This window comes from Oryctolagus cuniculus, chromosome 13 (assembly GCF_964237555.1).
Source record: "Oryctolagus cuniculus chromosome 13, mOryCun1.1, whole genome shotgun sequence".
NCBI classification, from domain to species: domain Eukaryota; kingdom Metazoa; phylum Chordata; class Mammalia; order Lagomorpha; family Leporidae; genus Oryctolagus; species Oryctolagus cuniculus.
In genome coordinates this window covers 53,854,583-53,882,003 of record NC_091444.1, presented here as the reverse complement: position 1 = coordinate 53,882,003, position 27,421 = coordinate 53,854,583, and the positions used below count along the sequence as shown (strand labels likewise).

Here is a 27,421-nt window from a genome sequence, read left to right as displayed (position 1 = left end):
CAAATTCTGGGCCACAAAATTCTGAGAATGATTGCACTTGTCAGCTGCTAAGTCACATGCCCTTCGGCCTGCTCCCTCCTAGTGGATAATAGTACTTCTGTTAGAGTCTATGAATTTCACTGTCATATAAAAACCGGCGTCCCTAATAATACCACCCAAGGCTTACCATCATCACCCAGAAATACACCGTCAGGCCTGTCATAATTAATCAATTTTCAGGATTCCTCAGGGTTTCCAAATACAATGACTACCAGCAAATTAATAGATACTTTGGATCATCCCATTTAACTTCATCAAGGAACTGACCCCATGATGAAAATGTAGTTTAATTAGGATAATAGCTCATATTTAAAGCGTGCCTCCAAGCAAGGAAGCCCACAAATTTGGTCTCTTATTTTTCAAAGCAGCACCACATGGCACTGAGAGCAACTTGGAGTGAGCAGGCATGTTGAGGCCCACATTAGGATGAGAAGAGCTTGCTGCCTTTGACAGGTAAGTGGGGGGGGGGGCGGGGGGCGGGGGTGTGAACCCAGAGTTCTGGATTCACCCTTCAATATTGCCTTTATTTGCTGAATGTGGGTCTTCGAGCTACCAGCAACACCCAGCCATATGTGGGATGAATTGTTTCTGAGCACATGTTGAATAGATAGGGTATCCTTGTACAGGGCAAAGCCACAAATAGATATAGGTCGTGGAATGCTGGAGTAAGCAAATATAGGCTGTAGCTTGTGCTCAGCGGCGCTGGGCTCCCCTGCCGAGCTCCATGCTGCTGCGTTAACTGGTCTGTTTGGGAGCCCGTTTTTTTTTTCCTCCTAGGTTCAGTGGCATGATAGTACAAAGAGCCTTGTGTTACGGTCTCAACACTACTATTTATACCCTGTGACCCATTAAGCACTGAGTCCTTGGTTGGGGTTCTCCCAACATCTCAAGAGAGAGAGGGAAAAAAAAGGGAGGGGGAATAGCCTGACTGGAAAAAAAAAGTGGTTCTCATTTACAATACTCGAGTCAAGAATTTGGAAACATGACCCCAGCCAAAGCCTTGGGAGCCCTGGTATCAAATGTTGTTATTTTTGGGTCGCTTGAAAATCAGGCTGGCCGGGGAGTGGACAAGGTGCCTGAGTGGCTGTGGCAGGAAACAGGCGGCCGGGGGTGGGAGTGGGGGTGGGGAGATGGCAGGAGAGGGTCCTGGGCCAGGCCTCGGAGGCCAGCTGGTGGAACCGGAGAAGGCCACCTCCGCTCCACAGGTCCCCGCCTCCACCCCACGGGGATGAGACGCGTCCACACCTCCCTGCTCCCAAAGGGACCTGGCACTGTTTTCCTCCAAAATACGCTGGGGAATGAAGCTCTGTCAGGCTTACCCCTCCCCCTCCACTTGTTTTTATTTAACTAGATGGTATTTCCCACGGCTGTGGGCTGCCTCCCCCATTTTGGGAACAAGGGGCCACTGAGATATTTTTATGCTCTGCCTGCCTGTGGTGAAAGGGAATCCTGGCTTAAGATATCACCGGTAGGGTAAAGCGTCCTTCCAACCCTGCAGAGTTGTGTCAGAAGTGAGGCAGTGCCCATGTTTGGAAACACAACTCACTCACCCTGTCGCTCTGGGTCTCCCTTCCAAGCCAGTCTGTCGTACCCACCCCCCCACCCCCAGCCCCTCACGCCCCGACACACACACCCTGGCTCAGAGGCCACGCGGTCAGCTGCTGTGTCATGGACTCCTGGTACATATTTAAAAATTATTCTAGGAGAGCATGAGGGATACCTAAGATATCAAATAAACGCTCTGAAAATACACTGGTGTGAGAGGCAGGAAGCCTACACTATTTTTGCAATATTCACGTGCCCTCAGAGTTACCTTAAATGAAAAGGTCTGTAAAATATTTAGACTCAGTTTCTCACTGGGAAAAAAACAAATCAATGCACAATGGCTTATGAACCCTGCAAAATCTAAAGTCGTCTATTTGGGGCATGAGTTTCAAGTTTTTGTGCCTCCAGCGCTGCCTCTCGCCTGTCTGGCCACCCAGGCCTCTGCGTACCCAACGACTCTTCCCATGGTTCTGCCTGTGCTCTCAACTGCTTCAAGTATCAGCTTCTCCACACAGCTTCCCTCACGCCCCTCTCTCCCAGCCCCGGACCACTGTGTGTTGCGAAACTTGCTTTTCAATTTCATTTATTTATTTATTTGATAGGCAGAGTTACAAAGAGGAGGAGGAGAGACAGACAGACAGAGATCTTCCATCTGCTGGTTTGGCTGTAGTAGGGCTGATCTGAAGCCAAGAGCTTCTTCCAAGTCTCCTATGTGGGTACAGGGGTCCAAGCATTTGGGCCATCTTCTGCTGCTTTCCCAGGTGCATTAGCAGGGAGCTGGATCAGAAGTGGAGCAGCCGGGTTTTGAACCAGCACCCATATGGGATGCCGGCATTGCAGACAGAAGTTTAACTTGTTACACCACAGCGTTGGCCCCACTCTTCATCTTCTAAAGGGTGTGTTTCTCATTCTCTTAAGATATAGCAAGATCCTGAAAGCAAATGCTGTCCTGTTGGTCCTTGACACCTCCCAGGTCATTCCCAAAGTGCCTGCCCTGGTCGACGTCTGTGAGACATGGGGCCATGCCTATGCCTGCTAAGTGCATAACCCTGTCTAAGGAAACCACCCACCATAGGTTCTGCTAAGGGGGACAGCCCCAGCCCAGTTCAGTGGGTGAAGGCAGGACAAGAGGCATACAATGTGACGGGGGCATATATAAAACAGCATCTAGTCCAGTTGGGTGGTCGAGGGGGAAGAAATGTGTGGTTTGGGCCTGGGTGGGTAAGAAGAGTGAGCAAGTTCTCGAGATCATTAGTGGAAGCAGCAGGGGACTGCTGCAAGCCAGAGACAGCACTGCACTCTAGAAGTTGGGGAATGTATGCGATTGAGTACAGGAAAATGGTGAGAAGCTTGGAAAAGTAGCAGACCTAGATTCTACACGTTCTTCTAAACCAAATTAGGGAGTTTCACTATAAGGACAATGGGAAGGTCTGGCTGGTTGTGTCCAAAGCAATATGGCTGACCTTGTGGTCCATGCATGTTTGTAAATCAATACAGAAACATTCACCATCAGATATCCATGGCCGAGGATTCTGGTGACTGACTTCTGCTGGAGTGTGTTAGCTCATGTGACATGTTTCCACTTGGTGAGTCCTGCAAAGTATATTGACATAAATAAGTTATTTTTCCTTAGTTATTTTGCCCAGAGCTTAATCCTCATCGAAATGGACTTTCCATGAGTACAGGACAAGCGTCTTCACTCAGACGTGAAGAACAATGTGTCGCCCACTCTTTAAAAGGCTTTCTCGTCTCTTTAGTAAGAAGGTTTGGCTTTTTCCCTCAGTCTCCCAGAACTTTGAATAGAGCCCCAAACTTATACTCCCTGGCATACAGAATGATCAGACATTTTCCAGTACATTCTGGAAAAGACGTTTTGTGGTGTAAAAGGAATTAATTTAAGAGGCAAAAATTTTTAGCAAGTAATATATTTTCTGCCTTCAAGATGAGCCGTATGAGTCTTCTTGGGTTTTAACTTAACCATCATCTGGGACAGGGATGGAGCACTTTTTTTTTCTGCCATTTGGCTGTTTATGACATCATTTGCAGGCCATACAATATTATCAACTTAATAATTAGCTTAAGGGCTGGCATTGTGGCTCAGCAGATTAAGCCACTACTTATGAGGCCAGAATCCCATAAGGGGGCCAGTTTGAGTCCTAGCTGCTCTCTTACCCATCTAGCTCCCTGCTAATTGCCTGGAAAAGCACTGGAGCATGGCCCGAGTGCTGGGGCCCCTGCACCCATGTGGGAGACCCAGAGGAAGCTCCTAGCAACTGGTTTTGGTCTGTCCAGCCTTGGCTGTTGCAGCCATTTGGGGAGTGAACCAGTGGATGGAAGATCTGTCTCTCCCTCTCTTGCTGTAACTCTTTCATATAAATAAATATTTTTTAAAAATAATTAGCCTGCTATAGATTTATTGAATTTCAAGTCCAGCCTGCGGTAGCCTTGGCAGGGTCAGACCAAATGATTTTGCACAGCCCATGGCCAGGCATTCTCCACCCCTGGCTGGGGTCAGGAACCTAGTGTAGACTGGCTAACAGATGTATTCCTTAGAGAGCAACTTTTTTTTTTTTTTTTTTTTTTTTTTTACAGAGACCCAAACACGTAGGCCATTTTCTGCTGCTTTCCCAGGTGCAATAGCAGGGAGCTGGATTGGAAGTGGGGACTCTAACGGATGACTATATGGGATGAGGGCATCACAGGCAGCGGTCTAGCCTGCTGCTCCACAGCACCGGCCCCAGAGAGCAATGTTTATAGTGGTAAGAGGTGTACTACAGTTTTACATCGACACAATTCGCCAGAGATCTTCTCTCCCTGACTCAAACGTTTTCTCTTCAATGCCAGTTTGTAAAGTTTTCCTAAAATTTCTGTTTTGGATTTGGCTCTTTTGACTGATTCTCAATGGGAGAGTACCGCTCTTAGGAGACAAGATATTGGTTTCTTCAAAGACTCACTGTTCTTATTCCCATCTGGAATCAATATACTTGACCTCTTTCTGTGCACGCCAAAAATATAAAGTCTTTATATTGTAGTGTATGTGATTTCCTTTGGAAGGAGAACTTACACAGCTCTATCTATGCCTCTCTCTCTCTCTCTTGATAACTTCCAATGCCAAGAATTGGTTTGTAGCCAATGCAGGAGCAAGGCGGAGTTTCGAAAGAAAGGCAGGAGTACAGGTACTCTCCCATACACCTGCAGGATGAGGGGTTATGTTCAAGACTGTGTCTAGACTGTGCATGTTAGCCCCCAATTCCTGATTTGGAAACACCTGCCACTTCTTGGTGTCAATGAGGTCTGGGATGACCCCCTAAGAGGTAAACAGCCTAACTTTGGAATCCTCTGTGTGCCTGAAGCATCCTTTCTGAAATCTGTGCATTGTTTCAATTTTAATTTATCAAGGTAAAGCCAAAGCTGACACCAGCAAAAATGAAACTCCATTCTTTAAAAAAAATCTTCCACAGTTACTAAGAACACTTCTTTCTGCAGCGCTGAGTAGTGGGAGGGTGGAAGTCAGCAGTGCCCCTTCCCTGGGCCCCTGGCAGGTTCCAGCGCCCTCAGAGGGCTCCCTCTACTGAATGTCTGAGCATACGGCCTGCAAGCTCCAGAGGCGAAGTCCAGGAGAGGTCGGGTGCTGTGAGGCTGAGAGCAAGGGCAACGCCTCAGACACGGGTTTTCTCGGTGGGCCTGGAATACCCACTGTCTCGTGGACATGCTGAACCCCCTTCTATCTCCTCCGGTTGCCCCTCTGCAGATGTTAACATCCACTCCCTGTTTCCTCCACTCCCTGTCCCTGCTGTCCCCTCCACCAAGCCTCCCAGATGGGCCAGGCAGGGCAAAAGGACTTTCCACTCCCACAGGTGGTCTGTGTCCTTGTGACTGACCCTGTGACCCTGTCACATTCACTTCCAGGTGGTGTTTGGAAAATAAGCTACAGTTGTTCTTGGAAGTCAGATAATCATGCCAGTAGCTTCGGGTCACTGGGTGGCACCTGGTAAAATCTGGGTTCTGAGTCAGGCGGCCTGGATGGGGCCTGAGAATTGGCATTTCCAGCAGCCCCGGCGGTGCAGTGCTGTCACTGCTGTGCTGGGGCTCCCCTTTCAGTGGCAGGGGTAGGTCTTGAAGTTTTTGAGGGTCAAGGGTGTGTCTGATTTGACTTTGTATCTTCCATGCTTAGCACTGCATCTGGCACACAGTGGGGCTTCGGAATGGAGGGAAGGAAGGAGAGCAGGTTATAGGTCTTCTACTGAGTATGCCTTCCCAGTTCTTATTACTGGCCACATATTAACACCCAAGAGAGGCACAGGTGAAGCAGAGGAACAACAACGCTACTTGGTCAGTTTTTCTTTTTACCAATTTATTTATTTTGACCCATTTGAAAGGCAGAGCAATGGAGAGAAACAGAGATATCTTCTATCCACTATCTATCACTCCACAAGGCTTACAACAACCAGAGATGAGTCAAGCCAAAGGCAGGAGCCAGGAAACTCCTTCCCAGTCTCCCATGAGGGTGGCGGGATCCACTCTACCAAGTCAGTCTTTTTAAGGGAAGTTTTGCGCTAAGTGTTTGATGCAGCAATCAAGTTGTCTCATAGGAGGCCCACATTCCGTATCAGAGGGCCTGGTTTGAGTCCCGGCTCCTCCATTTCTGATCCAGCTTTCTGCTAATGAGCACACTAGGAGGCAGCAGATGCTGGTTCAAGTGTCTGCATCTCTGTCAACCACATGGGAGACCTGGATGGAGTTCCAGGCTCCTGATTTTAACCTGGCCCAGCCCTGGTAGTGTAGGCATGTGGGGGGAAAACCAGCCAAATACAAGATCTCTCTCTGTCTTTCAAATAGCATGAAAATAAAGAATAAACAATGAAATGTTTTAAGATTGTTGAGAGAGAGAGAGAGAGAGGGAGGGAGAGAGAGAGAGGGAGGGAGGAAGGGAGGGAGAGGGAGAAAGAGAGAGGAAGGGAGAGGGAAGGAGTGAGGGAGAGAGAGAGGAAGGGAGAGGAAGAGAGAGACAGAGGGAGGGAGAGGGAGAGAGAGGGAGGGAGAGGAAGAGAGAGACAGAGGGAGGGAGTGAGGGAGAGAGAGGAAGGGAGAGGACGAGAGAGACAGAGGGAGGGAGAGGGAGAGAGAGGGAGAGGGAGAGAGAGGGAGAGGGAGAGAGAGGGAGGGAGGGGGGAGAAGAAAGAGGGAGAGATTCTTCCTAGCATATTCACAGCTGTGCTTGCAGGCCTCAGGCTGGCTTCCAGCCTGGCAGATTCCTGTGAGATGCCAGAGTTCTCTCATAGGTTGGGGCGCTCGGCCGTGCCCACAGGCCCCGGTCACTGCAACAAGGAGGTGTTTGATTAGACGCTGCTTTCATCTCAAACTCACTGCCCGAGCGGTGCGGCCCCAGGTCCCTGGAGACCACGTGATGGACAGCCTTTCCTTCAGAAAGGGGTGGAGCTTTTCTCTCCTCGGAGTTCCTAGGAGAGCCTCCAGACCTTCAGCTCTTTTCAGCTCCGCTCCTCATTTACAAGACAAAAGCCGAAAATGCTTGATCTGTAAAACACGTCGAACCCAGAGCAAGCTGCCTCCGTGCAGGGCCAGCCCAGCCAGGTACCTTTCATCTGAGCCAGCGAGGCAGGAGGAGGGTGTGTGCGTCACAGGGAGGGCGAGGCCAGAGATGAGAACTTGGGTCAAAATTCATCAGTACCGTTTTCCGAAACAAATGCATCCTAAATAAGCATGATTTTTTTTTTCTAGGAAGTGAGCGTAATCCCAAACCTTTTTAAAAATAGAAAAAAGGAAAAACATCACATCCTACGTTAATACCCATTGAGCTAAATGCAACTCTTAATAACTTCCACTTCTCTTTTTTCTTTCTGTGAGCGTCTTCATGTGTGTGCTAATTTTTCACATGTATTATGTGTCATTTCATATGGTACTGTTGAAATGTAACATTGTATCTGTCATCAGTATTTTCCACTCATAATCATAATTTTCACTTCCTGCACAATAACTCATTGGATGGCTATAATAGTTTATTAACTCAGTTACGAATGCAAGTACATGTATAAAGCATTTAAATTGTTTTGAAAGCTTTACAAATATAATTGTACAAAAATATAATTTAGGAAGTGCCTATTTGCACATGCATATAGAATGCTACATTATGTAATGAGCTTGAAATCCATAATAGATATATTGGTCCAGATATTTTTAAAAAGATACATAACAGATGACATCATACAAGCATTCAACAAACGGTCTCTAAGAAGTAATCAGGGAAGAGAGAAAAATGAGGCTTGTCAGCCCATGCCAAGGAGAGTGTGAGGCAGCTAGGAGCCACTCCCCTGGTTCTGTGACTGGGAACCAGTGAGTGAGCCTGCCTGCAACCCAGCCTCCTCACAAAACCTTGGTAACAGAAGCTACCTCAAAGCACTCTGGCTGAATGGAATGCAGGAAAGCCCTGGGGACCTTGACTCCCGGTGTGAGCTCTCAGTAAAAGTTAGAACACTCACCACCCGCAACCAGAGTGGCCAGGGACATTGCGATTCTTGTCATCCGGAGCTCAGATTCGGCTAAGTGTAGACATGAAGAAGTTATTCATGAAGCAAACAGACTGTTAGATAAAATATGCCCCCTCCTTCCAGTTTAACAAAAATAAATGCACTTCAGAAGGCTGCTGGGAAAACAAAATTAAAAAAATAAGTTTATTTTGGTGCAAAAAATTTTGAAATCCACACAGGAATTTCATAATTTTGCATTTTTGTGAACATTTTAAGACCCCTCACGTGCATTAATTTTAAAAACTTTGTAGCAAAATGAATTATCTTTTTAATTCTATTTTTAATTAAATTCCTGGAGTATCCTCATATTCCTTCATGATAAAAAAAAATAATAGAAAATACGTGTAGGGGCTGGCGCTGTGGTGTAGCTGGCAAAGCCACCACCTGCAGTGCCGGTATCCCGTATGGGCGGCGGCTCAAGACCCAGCTGCTCCACTTCCAATCCAGCCCTCTGTTATGGCCTGGTAAAGCAGTGGAAGATAATCCAAGTCCCTGGGCCCTTGGGCCTGTGTGGAAGACCCGGAAGAAGCTCCTGGCTCCAGGCTTCTCAGCGGCATAGCTCTGGCTGTTGTGGCCATCTGGGGAGTGAACCAGCAGATGGATGACCTTTCTCTCTCTCTCTGCCTCTTCTTCTCTGTAACTCTGTCTTTCAAATAAATAAATCTTTTAAAAAAGAAAAGAATAAAAAATATGTGTAAAGCTGAGTATGACTGCGGAGGAATATAACTGAAAATTATAGAACTATTGAGGAGAAAGGGGTCTAATCATTTGCGAGCCTGTGAGATTTGGTTCTGCTATCAATACGTGTATGAGCAATAAGAATAAACACACATAAATTGAATAATTACCATGTATCTATTAATAATTCTCTTTTTTAGTAAAATCACCAATTATATCCTTAAATATCAAAATGTTCACATAATCTGTTCCATTGATAGCTACACTCTAAGGATTAAAAAAGTGTAATTATATTAAAGTATATATTATATATATATCAATTTTTTTAAGATTTATTTATTTATTTGGAAGTCAGAATTACACAGAGAGAGAAAGAGAAGCAGAGAGGAGAGAGGTCTTCCATCCACTGGTTCACTCTGCAGCTGGCTGCAACAGCCGAAGCTGCGTTGATACGAAGCCAGGAGTCAGGAGCTTCTTCTGGGTCTCACGTGTAGGTGCAGGGGCCCAAGGACTCGGGTCATCCTGCACTGCTTTCCCACGCCTTAAACAGAGAGTTGGGTCAGAAGTGGAGCAGCCAGGACTCGAACCAGTGCCCATATGGGATGCCGGCACGGCAGGCAGCAGCTCTGCCTACTACACCACAGCACCTCCCCGCATAATTTCTTTTGTGGTGTGCAACTCCTCCTTCCAAATGTCATCCTCCATGCTTTCTCCCTGGCTTTCTGTGAATCTCTTCTAGAGCATTTTTCCCTATTTTACCCGGCCTGGATGCCCTGACCGGGCCTGTGCTGTGTGGACATTGATTGTTATAAAAGTAAAGGAAGGGCCCTCCTTTTCTCCCCACGAGGGCCAATGCTGAAAATTGACAGCTACCCTGAAACAGGGCTGCCTCTCTGGAGAAAAGTCTAGTGACAGAGATCAGAGGTGCAAAAGCCCAGAGGAAGAGCACTGGGCCCCAGTGCAGCTCAGTGCCCTGCTGTGTTCATTAACAATTTCTTTGAGTCTCACCCTTTTTTCATTATCTCTGCGGCTGAACCAGCTTTGCTTTCTGCCAGAAGCCTCCTGACATTTATCAGGGGAACAAGGATCCAAGAAAGAAGGGGAAAGCGTGTCTGAATATCAGTGGTTATTTTGGTAGCCTGTGCAGTGGTGTAATGATATCGCCGTCTGAGAGCTGGGGCTCGCGGCCCTGGGGCGGAGGGCAGGCCCGCAACCTGAGCCGCCTGGCAAGCAGGGTCAGACTCTGCAGAGCCCAGCCCCGGGCCCCAGCACCCTCAACCCCAGCCCCATCTCACCCCCAGCCTGGAGGAGTGGCCAGTTTACCAGTTGCTTGCGAAAGGGTGTCAGGTAATCCAGAAAGCCTGATCTCTGATTTTTTTCTGTTTCTATGTTCAGTATGGCTTGTAGTTGATTCCGAAGCTAGCTTATGCTGTATTTTTAGAAGGCCCTTCCTTACCCTGGGTTAGCCTGGGGTTAAGTGCTGGCTCTGCTTCTGGTTCCAGCTTCCTGTTAACAGGCACTCTGAGAGCCAGCAGGTGTGCCTCAGGCGGTTGGGTTCCTGCCACCTACATGGGAAATCCACATGGAGTTCCAGGCTCCTGGCTTCAGCCTGATCCAGCCCCAGCTGGTTGCAGGCATCTAGGGAGTGAACCAATGGATGGAGGATCTCTGTTGCTCTCTCTGCCTTTCAGGTGAATAAAATAAAAATAAAAACATACATAAATAAGTGACAGTTAGTTTACCGTTTGAATGTCATCATTTCAATACTTAGTTTGTCTTCCTATAGGTTGAGGCAGTGACCTCAAAGTAGATCTACATGAAATTGCTTTTAAAAAATTATTATAGGGGCTGGCCTTGTGGCATAGCAGATAAAGCCATCATAAAGCTATCATGCTGGCATTCTATGTTGGCACTGGTTTATATGTTGGCTGCTTCACTTCTAATCCAGCTCTCTGCTGTGGCCTGGGAAAGCAGTGGAAGATGGCCCAAGTGCTTGGGCCCCTGCACCTTCGTGGAAGACCTGAAAGAAGCTGCTGGCTCCTGCCTTCAGGCTGGCCCAGCAGCCATCTGGGGAGTGAACCAGCAAATGGAAGATCCCTTTCCCTCTCTGTCTCTCCCTCTCTGTCTGTAACTTTGACTTTCAAATAAATAAATAAATATTTTTAAAAATTATTATAAATTGGCTACTTATAATTGTATAAGGTCTACCTTAGGTTTTAAGTCCTCTCTTTGCAAGGCATGTTTTGGGGTGCGTTGCTTATGTTTATTATGATTAAATAACCATTTCCTATAATATCACTATACTTTTTTTTTTTAAAAAGATTTATTTATTTATTTGTAAGGCAGAGTTACAGAGAGGCAGAGGCTAGAGAGAGAGCTTCCATCCACTGGGTCACTCCCCAGATGGCTGCAATGGCCGGAGCTGAGCTGAACTGAAGCCAGGAGCCAGAAGCTTCCTCCAGATCTCCCACATGGGTAGGACTTGGACCATCTTCCACTGATTTCCCAGGCCAAAGCAGAGAGCGGGATCAGAAATGGAGCAGCTAGGACTCGAACCGGCACCCATATGGGATGCTGGCGCTGCAGACTGGGGCCTTAACCCACTTTGCCACATCACTTGCCCCTAACATCATTATGTATTTATTTTAGGAATATAAAGACTGGCAGGGGGGCAGGGAGAAAGGGAAGAAACTAAATGTATGGTCCAACTGGAAGATGATAAATCACTTTAGCAAATCTCTCTGGCGAGCCCACTGTGGGCCTGATACTCTGGCGGTGCTGAGGTCGGTGGTGCAGCTTCTTCCAAGCCGCTCATGATCTAGGAAGGAAGAGAAATCCAGTTGGAGGATGACTGGCATTGAAGAGGGATTTGGGCAAAGTGATTGGAAAAGTGCAGTTCCAGCTGTGTGTAGCTATGTGTGTGCATCAAGGAAAGCTGCCCGGTTGACATGTTTGCAAGGAAGAGAGTGAGCAGACCACCGAAGCCAGAAAACACTGGCAGTGCCCAGAGCCATGGGGTAGAAGCCCCTTTGATCCCAGCCATGCTGGATAGAGTTTGGGTCTGGGATGCAAGCGAGAGACACATGTGCTTCATTTGGGAGGCACGGGGGGAGCATGGAAGTTTGTAAACAGGCGGGGGGTATGAGGAGAGCCTCGTTTAGGAAGTTAAATCTGGCAGCCGTGTGTATGACAGATTAAAGTCACAGAAGTAGGAGATAAAGAGGCCTGTCAGAGGCATTTGGCATCTTAACATGGGAGAAACGAGGGCCTGAGCTATAAGGAAAAATAGGACACGGAGCCCAGGCCTCCGGACTCGACTTGTAAAGCGAGAGCTGTTAAGACTGGATGCTACTTCTGCTCCTGCCCGTGTTCGTTTATTGTGGTTTCTCCCTTTCCTGTACGCCTAGTGCCTGACATGCTTGCGTGGGCCCTGGAAGGAACATGATTAGGAGGACTCCGGCCCCAGGTAGGACCTCCCATAGGTACCACTAGGATAGCACGATGGGCAAGGGAAGGCCTGACCAGAAACACAGGCTTGTTGTTGACTGAAAGTGAATACCGTAATACAGTAAGGAATACCAGAAAATTCTAGTGAACTGAAACAGTGGGGGAAGGGGGGCGGAATCAATATGCACGTGGCAGTGCCAAAGCCCTCGCAGGCAGGAAAGTTGAAGTACCTGGATCGGTTTGAGCCCACATTCTGTGTGAGGCCTCACTCTGTCAGTCAGGAGGATGGGGCCATGCCAGAGATATCTGAGTAACTTTGGCATGAGGTTGGATTCCTGGAAATGAGTGTGAGGGTGCAGTGTGCATGCTGGGTGTTTACAGGCACTGCCTGTCTAGGACAGGCACCTGTCACAGAATGGAGGACGCAGAACTGGGGACAGGGAAGGGCTCAACAGTGAGGCAGCTGTGATGGAGGCCTCAGTCCATCAATCCCATAGGAAACTTTAGAGTGAGGACAGACTTTTCGAGTTGGTCCCAGCTGAGGATAGAAGACAGGGGTTTTGCATCCTGCACGGGCCAATCACTGGATTGGGACTGCTCCCGGGAAGGGGGCGTAACCTTGGTCAGCTGGCTCCCATCAGACAAGTGCAATTGCTGTAGCAGATCTCAGCTGTGAACACTCAGTAGCTGACCCTCCTGGCTGCTGGAGGAGTGAGGCTCCAGTTCTGAAGGCAAGATCTGACAATACCATAGCATCTACAGCATCATCCGCTTTCTGGAGACTTGCTTCGTCTCTCCTGACAATTTTGGGGGAGAGGCCAGCAGAGGGAGTGTCATTATCTGCAGCTCTGAGCTCATCAAAGCTGAGAGGGCAAAAGCCAGAGTGGAGGGGGCATGGGGAAGGTGAGATGGACAGCCTAATGGGAGGTAATTGAGGGTAGTGGTAAGTGTAAGGGCCTGCTGTCTGTTAGCGTGGTCTTCGGTCTGCCACTTGCTAGCAGTGTGACCTTGGGCAAATGAGTCATCTCTTTGTCCCTCACTTTCTTCATTTCTCATTTAGGGACAAGAATAGGACTTACCTCATAGAGTGGTGGTGAGACCAAATGAGATAATGCATGCAAAGTCCTTAATAAGTAGGCTTCAGGAGAGGGTGGCTTCTAGTACAGTTCTGTTGTTAATACTTAGGATAAAACTGTTTCCACCTGGAGAAATATCTTGGGCAGATATTGGGAGCCGAAGTCCCAATCCAAAAAGTCTAAGAGGGAGAGAGGTCAGATCCAACACAGAAGCAAGAGGTATGTGTTCATGCAGGGTGGGACCCCAACACATGCCCAAGAGAGGGGATACTTCCCCTGGACTTTCTCATGTTCTTGACTGCATGAAGTGGCAGAAGCAGCCCTATTTAAAAAGCCAAGCAGGACACAAAGTACATTTCTGGTGAGAAAGTTGCCTTCTTCATTTCTTTTTCCATTGAGTTTTCTTGACCTTAGATTCCAAGTCCTGACTTTGCTGCCTAACAACCCCCACATGTGTGGCCTTGCACAAGTCACACAACGTCTCTGACCATCCAACAGGTCCTTCATCTATAACATCAGATGAGGATTGCCTGGTGTTCATTGGTGGTTGTGAGATTCAGATGAGAAATTATATTTGGAAGTGGTTTGCAGACTAAAAAACACAAAGCAGATGTCACTTTATTGGGATTCTTTTGTCTGTTGCTTTTGTTGTTTGGGATGTGAAGGTGATAACCAACAGAAGCTGGAAGGGACAACCAGAGGTTAATGAACAAAAGGGAGCCATCTGAAAACGGTCGCTGCAATAGCTTTCCCGAGTAAAGATGATACTCTCCTCTGTCCTTCCTGTACCAATGGCCCTGTCTAAAGACTTTAAGATTGGAAGAGATATAAGAAAGAATCAGAAATAATCCATTCCTCAAGGTAGTCATGGCACATCTGTTTGGTTCTGTGTGTTCGATTCTATTTCCTTAGGGAACAAAAGAGTCCCCCTATTGTAAATCACCCATCTAGAGCTCTCATGGGAATGAGAAGCTCCTGCTGAGTGTATGGCACCTGAATTATTGCCATCGTAGCCATCAGCAACCTGACCAAGTAGCATGCCTCTGGGGTGGTGGTATGCAAGTGTGACACACACCCACATGCATTTAACTTCTTAACCACATTGGAGCTAGAGAGAGGGTTCTTACCAGGAGCAGAAGTGTTAATTTTTAATTAATTCATACACTTTTCTTTTAATTTTTTTTGAATTTCTTAAAAGAACTGCACTTGATGGTCCAAAAATTTGGAAGGTTTTCTTTTGACATTTAAATCTGAACTCTAACTAACCAGATTTGATTCTTATGCTTTGTGTGAAGTAGGGATAGAATGTTTTCCCCCGTGTGCATATGTTCTTTCAAAGCAGAAGACATTTCTAAGTGACAGAAATGTGAATGTGTTGGTAGAAAGGACATCAAGAGAAAACAGCAGTGGAATAGAGATTATAGGAGGTTTGTAAGAACAGGCATTTTCAGAGTTTATGAGGATGAAACCCTTTAAGCCGGGATGAAATCATGGATGTTCCTTGCTGCCCCCTCCCTCTTGGCATGTGTAATTTTCAGTCTAACTCAGCTTCTATATTGACTGGCGGTGAGGGAGAACATTTATATAAGAAATGATATGATATGCACTTGTATGGGAACTGTGCTATTAATTTGTTCATTTACCTTAAAAGCACCAACCAAGCATCTGGTACTAGCATACCACTAAATCCCGTTTCCAAAAGCTTGAACTACAGAAGGTGTAAATTAGTACTTTTTATGTGAAAGGCAGAGAGAGAGAGGAGAAATCTTCCATCCATTGGTTCATTCCCCAATGTTTTCAACAGCCAGGGCTGGACCAGGCCAAAGCCAAGAGCCTTTGGAACTTAATCTGGATCTCCCCTATGAGTGTCATCAGGGACCCAAGTACTTGAGCCATCGCTTAACCTGCTGTGCTATGATTCCAGCCCTTAAATTTCTGTCTTTGTCCATATATCAATCAGTCTCTATGCATCCAGCAATTTGTCCATTTACCTACCTACTGTCTATGCATTGATCCATCTATATATTCATCTGACTAGCTCCCTTCCTACCAGAGTAGGTAGAATGGGTGGTGGGAAGAACATTGGAGAAGATTTGAGGCTACTTGGATGCAGTCAGATCCCACGCTCATCCCCAGCCAGTTGCCTAACACCAAGGCAGTTACTTCATGTAGCAGCAAACCACTTTCCACATCTGTGAAATGAGAGATTTGGACTTAATGCTTTTTTAAAGCATGGTTCGGATCTTCCAGGATTTCCTACTGACCTGATTTTTCGGTCTTGTCTCCTTTAAGACTGCTTTATTCACTGTGAGGTAACGTGGGTCACATTTGTATGCCTAACTCTTACACCCCTTTGTTCTGTTGGTTAGTCTTCTTTAACTGCAATGGAGAAAAACACAATCAAAATCACTTAGGGAAGCATAGACTTGGCTTACACAGCTGAAGGACTGGGTGGATTACAAATAGAGCAGAAGGAGTAACTGTTAGCAGAATCAGGGCCTCTGGATTGGAAGTCGGAAGTGTGGATTCTTTTTGTTGTTGTTGTTGTTAAAGATTTATTTATCTGAAAGGTGGAGTTACAGGTGGAGAGAGGCAGAGGCAGGCAGGGAGCTTCCATCCACTGGTTCACCTCCTAAATGGCTGCAGTGGCCAGGGCCAGACTGAAGCCAGGAGCCAGGAGCTTCATCCGGATCTTCCACGTGGGTGCAGGGGCCCAAACACTTGGGCCATCTTCTACTGCTTTCCAAAGTGCATTAGCAGGGAGCTGAATTGGAAGTGGAGCAGTGGGACTCAATATGGGATGCTGGCACCACAGGTGGCAGCTTAATCTGCTAGTCTACAGTGCTGGCCTCAGAAGTATGGATTCTAAGTGGCCATATCTCATTCTCCACTCACACTTTACTTATAATTTTCTGATTTTCTCTGTAGAACTCATTCCTCTGCACTGCACAGAGGCCCTGTCCACACAATGGACAACCCGGCTCCTGGCAGCCCCAGTAGAAGAGTGCTTTCTCACGCGGTGAGGCTATCTGCCCGAGGCCTGGGCTCTGAGCATCCTCTGCCTGAACCAGCCTCCTTTGCAGGGGAAGTGAATGGCTCTGGAGAAGGGCCCTCTAATCAACAGCCCCCGCACAAATCTGTGGAGCAGGGGAAGAGGAGTTCACCCCCAGAAGGAATGTGGGACAAGAACCCCAAACCCTAATGTCTTTACAGCCACTGATCAAATACTAAGGTACTCATAGGCAGAAAAATTGACTTGGAACAAACAGTGGTTAAGTTCACAGTCCTGGGAACAGCTTAACTGGGTGAATTCCAGCTTGACATCTCACTGTGGGGACCTTGAGCCAGTTATATAACCCCGTTAACCTTCACTTATTTCATGTACTAAATGAAGAGAATAATATTACCTATGTCAGTAACTTACTATAAGGATTAAATTGATATAAAAGGCCAAGCACTAAATAAGGGTTATAACGGTCTGCTCTTGCTGCTACTATTATTACTACCAGTAGCAGTACTAGCTGGTATAATTAATAGAAATCGGAACGAAAGCAGTGTCTGCGGATGCATCTCTGAAATCTCCTCCCATTACAGCATGAAGTAGGGCACCTGAGCCTTGGAAGGCAGCAGGTGAAGCAGTGGTGGAAGTGAGCAAGCAGGATTATGGAGCTGACACCTCTGGACCCTTGTCATGGGCCAGCAGGCCAAATGGTCCCTCCTTTATTTTGCTTGATGAAGTACCCATGATTCCTCTTGCTTTACAGGAGAGGAAACTGAGGCACGGAGGGATTAACTGGCTAGCAAAGTCAGCCAGCCAGGACGTGGCAGAGCCGCACCTTGCAGGGCCTTGCTGCTGTGTTGACAGAATAAGCAGGTTCTCTTTGCTGTGGGGAGCAACTGGGAGCAACTCGGACTAGACTAAGTTACTGGAATTAAGACTTATTCTATGCATCTGCTCTCCCACAATATGGTGCTGAGAAGGGAGAAACAGCTTCTACACAGCTGCCTCCAGTTCAACCAATAAGCAGCAGGACCTGCTCCTGATTGGAGGAGAGCAGCGTACTCGGCGTGTGGGTAGCAGAGTTGGGATTGGTGGAAGAGGACTATAAAGGAGGAGAGAGACAACATGCACCAGGAATATCTATCTGAAGGAACACCTGTGCAGCCCCCGAGAGAGCCGGCCGGCGGTGTGCCGCTCCCCCACGGAAGTGGGGAAAGTGGCTAGGGGGAGCTGCCCTTCCACGGAGGTGGAAGGGACGGTAGCCAACCCGGGAAGAACCAGCAGCAAACCCGGGGAGGGCCGAGCAGACAAAAGAACAGCGCAGGGTCCTGTGTCGTTCCTCCGCGAAGACGGGGAGCGACACTTTGCTCTCTTTGTGTTGTCTTCCCCTGTCATGACATTCGCCCAGCATGACATTCGCCCAGTGCCCAGCGGGCTATCAAGCTTACAGTTGGACCTGGTCTTTTCAAAGAACAAGTGGCACATGTCAATCATGACAAATGATGGAGAAGAAAGCAGAAAAATGCAGACCTCAGACTCTTCCAGATGTACCTGCTTTTGAAACTATATATAGATAAGCTTCCTGGATAAGTAATTGTCACTATGTTGTTAACTAAATGCCTCCCTTCTAGGCCACCTTGAGATTGATTTTTGTTACAAAGGAAGAATGAACTTGCATCAGCCCTTTTCATTCTCCTTTTTTACAATCCAGGAATTTCAAAATCCTAAGGGTATGTTAGGTCATCTGCAGACCTGTCTCTTCGTTCCTCCACCCCGCAGTCTGGCAGTCTGCTCTGAATTTCTATAGGGTGTTTCATTCTGTACCTGCAGCACAGCAGTGACTCAGCCTGTTGAATAACTCCCTTTCCCCCACGATGACATGTCAACTTTATTTCATTGCTGTGGCATGTTTCTTGCCCTGTGGCTGATAAACAAGGCAACCCAGTCAGGAAACCAAAGCAAATTCCCTGCTTCTGAGTCAAAGTGTGAGGCCTGCCAATCCAGACCTGGAAGACATGCTCTTGCACCTTGCTCAATCCTCGGAGGAAGCTGCTGTTCTCAGCCTCAGCCCCTTCCTTCCAGTCCAGCCTTCAGGAAGAGAGGGGAGAAGCCCAGAGTTATTTTTAGCTAAAAAGCAAATCCAGAGGAAAGATCTTTTTTGGTTGCAGTTATCAAAAGAGAGGATGTTTAGATCGCTGATGAGCTGAATGTTTCTGCAAGTTTTTGCTCTGTCTGGTGTTGGTGATACTGGGTTGCAAATTAGGATTCTGCAGCCACATTGCAGCTGGGTTATCAGGTTCAGTCTGTGGTCATGGAGACAGCCCAAGATAATGAATGGAAATAGAAGGGGTTTGAGATTTCGGAGTCTCACTTTTCTTATCTGGAAATGCGGATTTAAAAACTAACTGCTTGTAGAGCTGTTGGGAGAACTGAATGAGCACATTTGTGAAATCCAGGCAGCAAAACAGCCCTGATCTGCATGAAGAAACTCTTCCCATTGACTTGCCTGGAAGCCTCAGCATGGCACTGGTTTCTACCTTAATTGTCTCAAATGACAGCACAGAGATAATTATATGTACCACTAAATCACATTTCCAAAAGCCTGAACTACTGAAAGTGTAAATTAGTACTTTTTATGTGAAAGGCAGAGAGAGAGAGAGAGAGAGAGAGAGAGAGAATCTTCCATCTGCTGGTTCATTCCCCGAATGTTTTCAATAGCCAGGGCTGCCAGCCAAAGCCAAGAGCCTGGAACTTAATCTGGATCTCCCCTATGAGTGTTGTCAGGGACCCAAGTACTTGAGCCATCATCTGCTGCCTCCCAGGGTACATGCTAACAGGAACCTGGAATCAGAAGTGGAACCAGAAGTGAAACCAGGCAGTCAGAAACGGGATGCAGATGTCCCAAGTGTTGTCTTAACTGCTGTTGTTAAATGCTTGGAGCCAAAGTAGTATTATCTATCAAAAAATTACATATGTGTGTGTATGTAAATATCTTTAATATAACTTTGGGACTTTCTTGTAAGAAACTAATCAGATATTACCCTTACGTATGTTAATCATGACATTGTTTATAATATGAAAATTAAAAACAAGCTACAAATTCCACGAGGAGATTGCTTGGGTAAATTAGTATGCATCTATATGGAGTAATAACATCTATGCAGTCATTAAAAATCATGTTGAAGAAGAACATTTACTCTTATGGTAAATGTTCATTTTTGTATCACTAAGTGAAAAATGCAAACAGCAAAAAGGATATACTGTTTGCTATGTTTAATAAATAAGAAATGCACATATACACATGGAAAAAATACTGGAAGGCACATACTAAAATATTAATCACAGTTCTATTTGGTTTGAATCCAAGTGGCTTTTGCTGTCTTCTGTGCTTTTAAAATCTTCTCTGTTTATTTCTTCAGAAGAAAATGATTTTAAAATATGCTGTTAAATGAATCTGGCTTTCAAATGAGCATTGTAGTTTAACCCATAGCCTCTGCCTTTTCAATGCTCTAGAGCTTCTTGGACAAGAACAGATAAACATATGCAGAGAAATAGGCTGAGAGGAAATATCTAGGAATGTTAACAATATTATTAGTGGGTGTGGTAGTTTATTGGACTTCCATATTTTCAAAATTTCTATCATCAACATGTATGACTTTTATAAGGAAGAATGTTTTCAAAATATCTGTTGAGTAAGTATTATTTATTAGGAGTCAGAGAAGGGATATTTAAGTGTCATAGAAAATGCACATAATCCTTCAATTCCATTTTTCCATGAACTTTTGGAAGTGCCCTTGTATTTTCCTAATGCCTTCTGTGAGAGCTGGGTGATGTGGGCTTTCTGTTAGTTCAGTTGATCTTGCAGGTAAATAAACTCACTCAAAGGAAGTCCTTGTTTCTCAGGCTTCTGCTATCTATTTTCAGTAAAAATCTAATTTCTTTTCTTTTCATTCATATTTCAGGGTGATTTTATTTGCAATATCAAGTTATTCAAAGCCCAAGACCTGAGATGCCTGAGGGAAAACTGTTCTCAAGTGCAAGCAGCTGAATCTAAGGCAGGCCTGGAATCTCCCAGGTCTGGCCTCACGGGTCCTCAGCCGGATTCTAGATCAAAGGGGCTTCAGTCGCCGCGTTTGTTTTCGACTCCTTCTCTTCCCTGAGCCTCAGATCCACTGGACGCTTGCCCATCTGTGCTGAGACCAGTGGGAGGTCATTTTGGGAGCAAGGGTGTCTTGAGGTCACATCCAAAGCACTGGTTTCTGTGTCTGGTAAAATAACCAGAACGTTGTGTTTACCAACATGAATGCTGTTTCCAAGGTCAGTGCTGGCTTTTCCAGCAAAAGAAAAATATATATTGAGATGCAGGATAGGGAAAGAAAGCAAATGTAGTTCTTGTTGAAGAACTCTGGATGGTAAACTATTTTATTTAAAATATTTATTTATGATTTATTTGAAAGGCAGAGAGAGGAAGGGAGAAAGAGTGAGAGAGAGAGTCTTTTATTCCCTGGTTCATTCCCCCAAATGGCCACAATAGCCAGGGCTGGGCCAAGCCAAGGCCAGGAGCTTTATCTATGTCTCCTATAGGAGTGGCAGAGGCCCAAGCACTTGGGTCATCTTCCGCTGCGTTCCCAGGTGCATTAGCAGGTAAAGTAAAGCAGATGGGACTCAAACCAGTGCTCATGTGGGATGCCAGCACTGCAGGTGGCAGCTTAACCTGCCGCTGCACAACGCCAGCCCCTGGATGGTAATTTTACAGGTGCCTCTCGGGCTCCTCCTGATTGTACAGCCCAGCAACAGATGGGCTCTCATCCTGGACATGCAAGAGCACATCAGAAAGTTCCTAGAAAAGCAGCATGAAAAGATGAGTTTATTTTTTGTGAAAAAAAAAAAAAAAAGTTCAAATCCAAGCATAGTATTTTCTTAGCACATTTCCCATGAACTTTTTGAAGAGTGCTATAATGGGCAAATGAATTTGGAACCAGACTACATTGTCTCCATCATTTTTTTCTAAGGTCCAGAGTGACTTTTTTTTTTTTTGGACAGGCAGAGTGGACAGTGAGAGAGAGAGACAGAGAGAAAGGTCTTCCTTCCATTGGTTCACCACTCCCCCCACCCCATGGCTGCTGCAGCCGGCGCGCTGCACTGCTCCGAAGGCAGGAGCCAGGTGCTTCTCCTGGTCTCCTATGGGGGTGCAGGGCCCAAGGACCTGGGCCAACCTCCACTGCACTCCTGGGCCACAACAGAGAGCTGGACTGGAAGAGGAGTAACCGGGACAAAATCCGGTGCCCCAACCGGGACTAGAACCCGGGGTGCCAGCACCGCAGGTGGAGGATTAGCCTATTGAGCCGCGGCGCCGGCCCAGAGTGACTTTTATACTGGGAAAAGATTCTCATTGACAAAGGTGAACAATGTTGCCATATTCTTAGAATAAACACCATTGCAGATAAGGAAACACAAAGCAGAGAAACCCAGCAAGGTTTTTCAGTCCATGATGCAACAAGCAACTCAAGTGCTCCAGGCAGAAAGCTGGGAGTCATCCTAGACTTCTCACTCTTCTTCAACTCCGTTTCCAATTCCCAGCCTCACCAAGGGTTTCCCCAGCTCTCCTCTGCGGTTGCCCACTGGTGTCCAGGCCTGGTCCTCAGAGATGTCAAGCCAGTCCTCTGTCTCCCTGTGCAAAATGCTCCCAGCATAATCTTTGGGGAATGCAAACCTAGCTACTTCATTCCCTCTTATGTCCTTTCCTTTCCAGGACAAAACTCAAGCTCCTTGATGTGACATTTGGGAACCTTTGTTGTTGAATTTCTCTAGCCATCTCTACCTCTCCCACCTCCCTCCTCAAGTTCAGCAACACCTGGACTTCCTGTCGCTCCCTGTATGGGGCTGGGTTCCAAAATTGCAGGGCCGAGTGAAAAATGAAATTCCAGGGCCCTTGTTCAAAACACAGTTTTGGAGGGCTGGCGCTGTGGCACAGCAAGTTAAGCCACCACTTAACATTGGCATCCCACACCAGAGTGCTGGCTTGAGTCCTGACTGCTCTGCTTCTGATCCAGCTTCCTGCTAATGCATCAGAGAAAGAAGTGAAAGATGTTCCAAATGCGAGTGCCCCTGCCACCCAAGTGGGAGACCTGGATGGAGTTTCTGTCCCCTGGCTTCAGCCTAGTCCAGCCCTGTCTGTTGTGGTCATTTGGGGAGTGAATCAGTGGATGGAAGATCTCTCGACGATCTCCCCCCATCTGTAACTCTGCCTTTCAAATAAATAAATGGCTAAGAAAAATCACAACAGAAATTCAAAGACAAAATTAAGAATTTCAAAAGGATGACTGCAATGCATTAAACCCTGAGCACAGGGTCCTGGTGAATGCCCAGGTCCCAGGCCTGTGAAGGGGGCCTTGGCCATGAGAGTTTTCTTTTTCCCTGTGCTGCTTTGCCTTGAACACCCACTTTGACTCTCCTCACTCTACCTCATCCTTAAGATGAGCACAAGCTCAGGGCCAGCTCTGTGATATAGCAGGTTAAGCCTCTGCCTGGGGTGCTAGCATACCAAACAGGCACTGGTTCTGATCCATCTCCCTGCTAATGCGCCTGGGAAAGCAGCAGAGGATGATCCAAGTCTTTGGGCCCCTGCACCCACGTGGGAGACCAGGAAGAAGCTCCTGGCTCCTGGGTTGTATCAGCCCAGCCACGGCCATTTCTAGAGTGAACCAGCAGATGGAAGATCTTTCTCTCTGTAACGCTGCCTTCAAATAAATTTTTTTTAAAAAAGTCTTTAAAAAAAAAACCTCACTAGCTCAGAAATTAGTGCCAAACAGTCTTCCCAAGCTTCCCTCCCCAGGACCCTAGCGGTGCTGGGTCGTCCTCTGTGCTCCCTCTAGAACAGGGACTCCCAAATGCTGAGTCGCCAACCACCTCCTGCATAAGCATCGGAAGTGGCTGTGAAGAATCTGACTCTCGGGGGCGGGGCCTAGGAATGGGCCCCTCTCACGGTTCATAATTAGAGCGTTCTGAGAGTGTGCGCGGCCTCGACGCAGCCTGTGTACACCTCCTCGCTCGCCTTAGCGCGCAGCACAATGCCAGCCTGCGTGTTGATGACTGCTGTGGGATCACGCTAACCTTTCCCAACTTCAGGTTTTGCACCTGGCTTCTCAATGACACACGTGAGTTCTCCGAGCCACTTCCCTGTTACTTCCAGGGTTCATGCATCGGGGCATAGCCAGTGTAGACCCTGGGCCCCCCAGGGTGACCCCTGGCGTTGACACCGCCTGGATGGAGCCCCCCAGCCAGTGTGTGGTGTATCCTTGGCTTCCATTATGCCAAACCCCCAAAGAGGAGACTGTGAGCTGTGCCTTGGCGTCCTGCAAAGCCCCAGAAGGGAGGCTAGAATGAGGCCATCTCCACAGCTGTACGCGTGAGAGAGCATCTCATTTTCTCTGGTTGAGAGCCCTTGTATGAGTCTCCAGGCAGGCTGCAGGCCAAGAAGACCGCAAACAGCACAGCGAGGCCCCACACCACGAGCGTTTCCAAAGCTGTCTTCTCCTTTAACAGAGCAGTGACATCAGGAAATGAGCTACAAACCCAGGGGGCCTGGAACTGGCTCTGGTCAGGCCCAGACTGAGAGGCAGCAGCAGGCTGGGCTGTGGCTGTGTTCACCCAAGTCCCGGCCCTGGGGGTGGAGAGCATTGACAAGCGAAGCCCAAGGAAGAGTGTCCCTGCCCCGGCCAGCCCTGGGCAGGCAGAGCAGGACCCGTGATGATGGAAGTGTGAGCAGGTGACAGACCTGCTCCTGCCCCAGGCCCCAGTGCCAGGCACTGGGCATTTCTTGGCATGGAAGAAAGAGGCCACCTGAGGATGGCGAATGGGCACAGTTGGCCTGAAATCTTCAGCCACCCCTCATGCGTGTTTTTGCTGGTGGGCAGTAGATGTGACAGGTGCAACCGGGTGAGCACTCATTCAGCACCAAGTGCATTGGCCCCACTGGGCTCACCTTTGACTCAGCTCAGGGGTCTTACATGGTCACACTCTCAAGATCACCCTATAGCCCTCATTGATCAATGAGCCACCCCGGGAGCAGGCCACCTCCCACTCTTGGATCTCCTCACTGCTCGCCTGCAGGGCATCTGGGGTCCCCGAGGTGCTGGCCTCTCCGGTCCCTGTGTAGGGGTGTACAGACCTAGAACGAGCATCTAAAACTAGAGAACTGATTCACAACCACTTGGGCCTCCCCCTCCTGTTTTGATTGGATGCAAAGTATTTAGTTTTGTTTTAAAAACTTTTTTGGGGCTGGTGCTGTGGCTCAATAGGCTAATCCTCCGCCTTGCGGCGCCAGCACACCAGGTTCTAGTCCCGGTCGGGGCGCCAGATTCTGTCCCGGTTGCTCCTCTTCCAGACCAGCTCTCTGCTGTGGCCCAGGAGTACAGTGGAGGATGGCCCAGGTGCTTGGGCCCTGCACCCGCATGGGAGACCAGGAGAAGCACCTGGCTCCTGCCTTCTGATCAGCGCGATGCGCTGGCTGCAGCACGCTGGCCGCGGCAGCCATTGGAGGGTGAACCAACTGCAAAAGGAAGACCTTTCTCTCTGTCTCTCTCTCTCACTGTCCACTCTGCCTGTCAAAAAAAAAAAAAAAAAAAAAAGGTAAAAACTTTTTCGGTTTATTTTATGGGTGTTGTTTCAAAGATTAGCTCTTTCTAATTAGGGTCATTGTCAGGTTTGGATCCCATGCCAGCTGAACAAGGCAACGTTTCCAGGCCTCAAGGAAGCTGGTACAGGGAGGAGAGCCCTGCAAATCCCTTGGCATGAAGGGAGACAGGTCACCTCACGTGGCGTTAAGCCACTGTCTGGGAGCCAGTTGTCTGGTGGTCTGTGCGTGGCTGCCTGGGCAAGTAGACGTCTCACAGATCACGAGGTCGTTGGGGCCACTTACATATCCAGTGCTTCAGCTGCACACAGCTTCTCACTATTCCCCCAGATTTTCCTCAGTTCCAACCATCGTCACCCAATAATACTAGCTGGTAATTTACTGAGTGCTTGCTATGAGCAAGGCAGGGTGTGGAGACTGACAGAGTCTCGTTATATCCCAGAATAATCTTGAAGTATCACAGTTCTTAGCCGCATTTGTGGAGGGGTTAAAGGGTTGCCCAGGACACTAGAGCCACAGGGAACCTGGTCCCCTGACAGTGGTATGGAGTCTATGGGCCCCTTCCCTTGGATGGCCTCCCAAATTAGCAGGTGGGGCATTCAGTTCTCTGCCTCCAAACTGCTCTCTTCCTTAGTTCTCTGTTGCATTTGTGTCCATCTGTGGGATCATTTTAAAAAAATGTAGATCCGGGCCGGAGCTGTGGCATAGCAGGTAAAGTCACTGCCTGCAGTGCCGGCATCCCATATGGGTGCTGGTTGAGTCCCGGCTGCTCCCCTTCCAACCTAGCTCTCTGCTATGGCCTGGAAAAGCACTAGAAGGCCCTTGCACCCATGTGGGAGACCTGGAAGAGGCTCCTGGTTCCTGGCTTCAGATCAGCCCAGCTCTGGCCATTGTGGCCACTTGGGGAATGAACCACTGGATGGAAGACCTCTCTCTCTCTCTCTCCTCTGCCTTTCTGTAACTTTGCCTTTCAAATAAGTAAATATTTTTTAAAAATGCATATATATGTATATTTTGTCTTTGTCCCCAGTTCTTGGTGCTGAGCTCCCAAAGCTCTTAGAATTTCCTAGGTGATTGGTGAGTCTTTTGTTTTTCATGATCAGCCTCTCTGGACCAGATCTGAGTTGAAGTCAATGATGACTTAGAAGAGGATTGTAGAGGAACCAACCGAGTGAGGTATTGGAATTTCCAGCCCCAGCCACCTCCAGGGAGGGGAGCAGGGCTGTGGATTAAGCTCAGTCAATGACCAGTGATTCAGTCAATGATGCCTACATAAAAACAAAAACAAACCCTAAACAGTGGAAGTAGGGAGGCTCCCGGGCTGGTGAATGCTGGGAGAGAGGTACATTGCCCCCCGTCCACCCCCCTACACACACTCCCACTCCATCAAGGCAGAGGCGCCTGCTTTCAGGATCCTTCCAGACCTGTCCTAAGTGCCTCCACCTCTGGCTGTTCATTTGCATCCATAATAATAAACTGTAAGAGTAAGTATAGCATGTTCCCAAGTTCTGTGGGCCATTACAGTGAATTATCAAAACTGAGACCGTCTTGAATTTGTGGTTGGCTGTGCAGTAGAGGTAGCTTGGTCTTAATCTATTGAAGCTGCTATAACAAAATACCATAGACTGGGTAATGTATAGACAGTGCAGTTTTATTTCTCATCATGCTGGAAGCTGACAATTAAACAGTTGAGGCACCAGTAGATCTGCTGTCTGATGGGGGCCCATCTCTCATAGAGGGCACCTTCTATGTGTCCTCTTGTTGCTGAGAGGCCAGTGAGCTCCCTTGGTCTGTTATCAAGTCTCTAATCCCACTCTTGAGGGCTACACCCACATAATTTAGTCACCAAAGTCCCACCTGCTAATATTATTGCAGTCAGGATTAGGCTTCAACCTGTAAATTTTGGGAAACACAAGCATTTAGACCATAGCACTGGGAGACTCTATTTGTGACTGATGTCAGAAGTGCTGGTAGACTTGTTGGACTGAGTTCTTATCCCACAAGATCTGGGCTAACTCTGGGTACTTGGTGTCAGAATTTTATATTGGAGGCCCGTGCTGTGGCTCAGAGGGTTAAAGCTGTGGTCTGCAGTATCAGTATGCCATACGGGCACTAATTCTAGTCCTGGGTGCTTCTTTTCTGATCCAGCTCTCTGCTGATGGCCTGGGAAAGCAGCAGTGGATCTCCCAAGTGTTTGGGCCTCTGCACCCACGTGGGAGACCTGGAAGAAGCTCCTGGCTCCTGCCTCCTGGCTCCTGGCTCCTGGCTTCAGTCTGGCCCAGCCCCAGTCATCGCAGACTTTTGGGGAATGAACCAGCAAATGAAAGACATCTCTCTCTCTCTCTCTCTCTCTCTCTCTCTCTCCCTCTCTCCCTCTCTCCCTCTCTCCCTCTCTCCCTCTCTCCCTGCCTTTCGAAGAAAATGAAAATAAATTAAAAATCTAAAAAAAAAAAAA

At 47.6% G+C, this 27,421-nt stretch overlaps 2 long non-coding RNA genes across 2 annotated transcripts; both read left to right on the top strand.

Moving 5' to 3' along the window:
• Positions 1 to 27,421, top strand: LOC127483462 (uncharacterized). Its single transcript, XR_007909709.2, has 4 exons — positions 1 to 492; positions 20,294 to 20,648; positions 26,070 to 26,142; positions 27,115 to 27,421. It is a non-coding gene; the product is annotated as an uncharacterized lncRNA (long non-coding RNA).
• Positions 6,989 to 10,986, top strand: LOC127483463 (uncharacterized). The gene is made up of 3 exons (XR_011381516.1): positions 6,989 to 7,176; positions 10,310 to 10,498; positions 10,756 to 10,986. It is a non-coding gene; the product is annotated as an uncharacterized lncRNA (long non-coding RNA).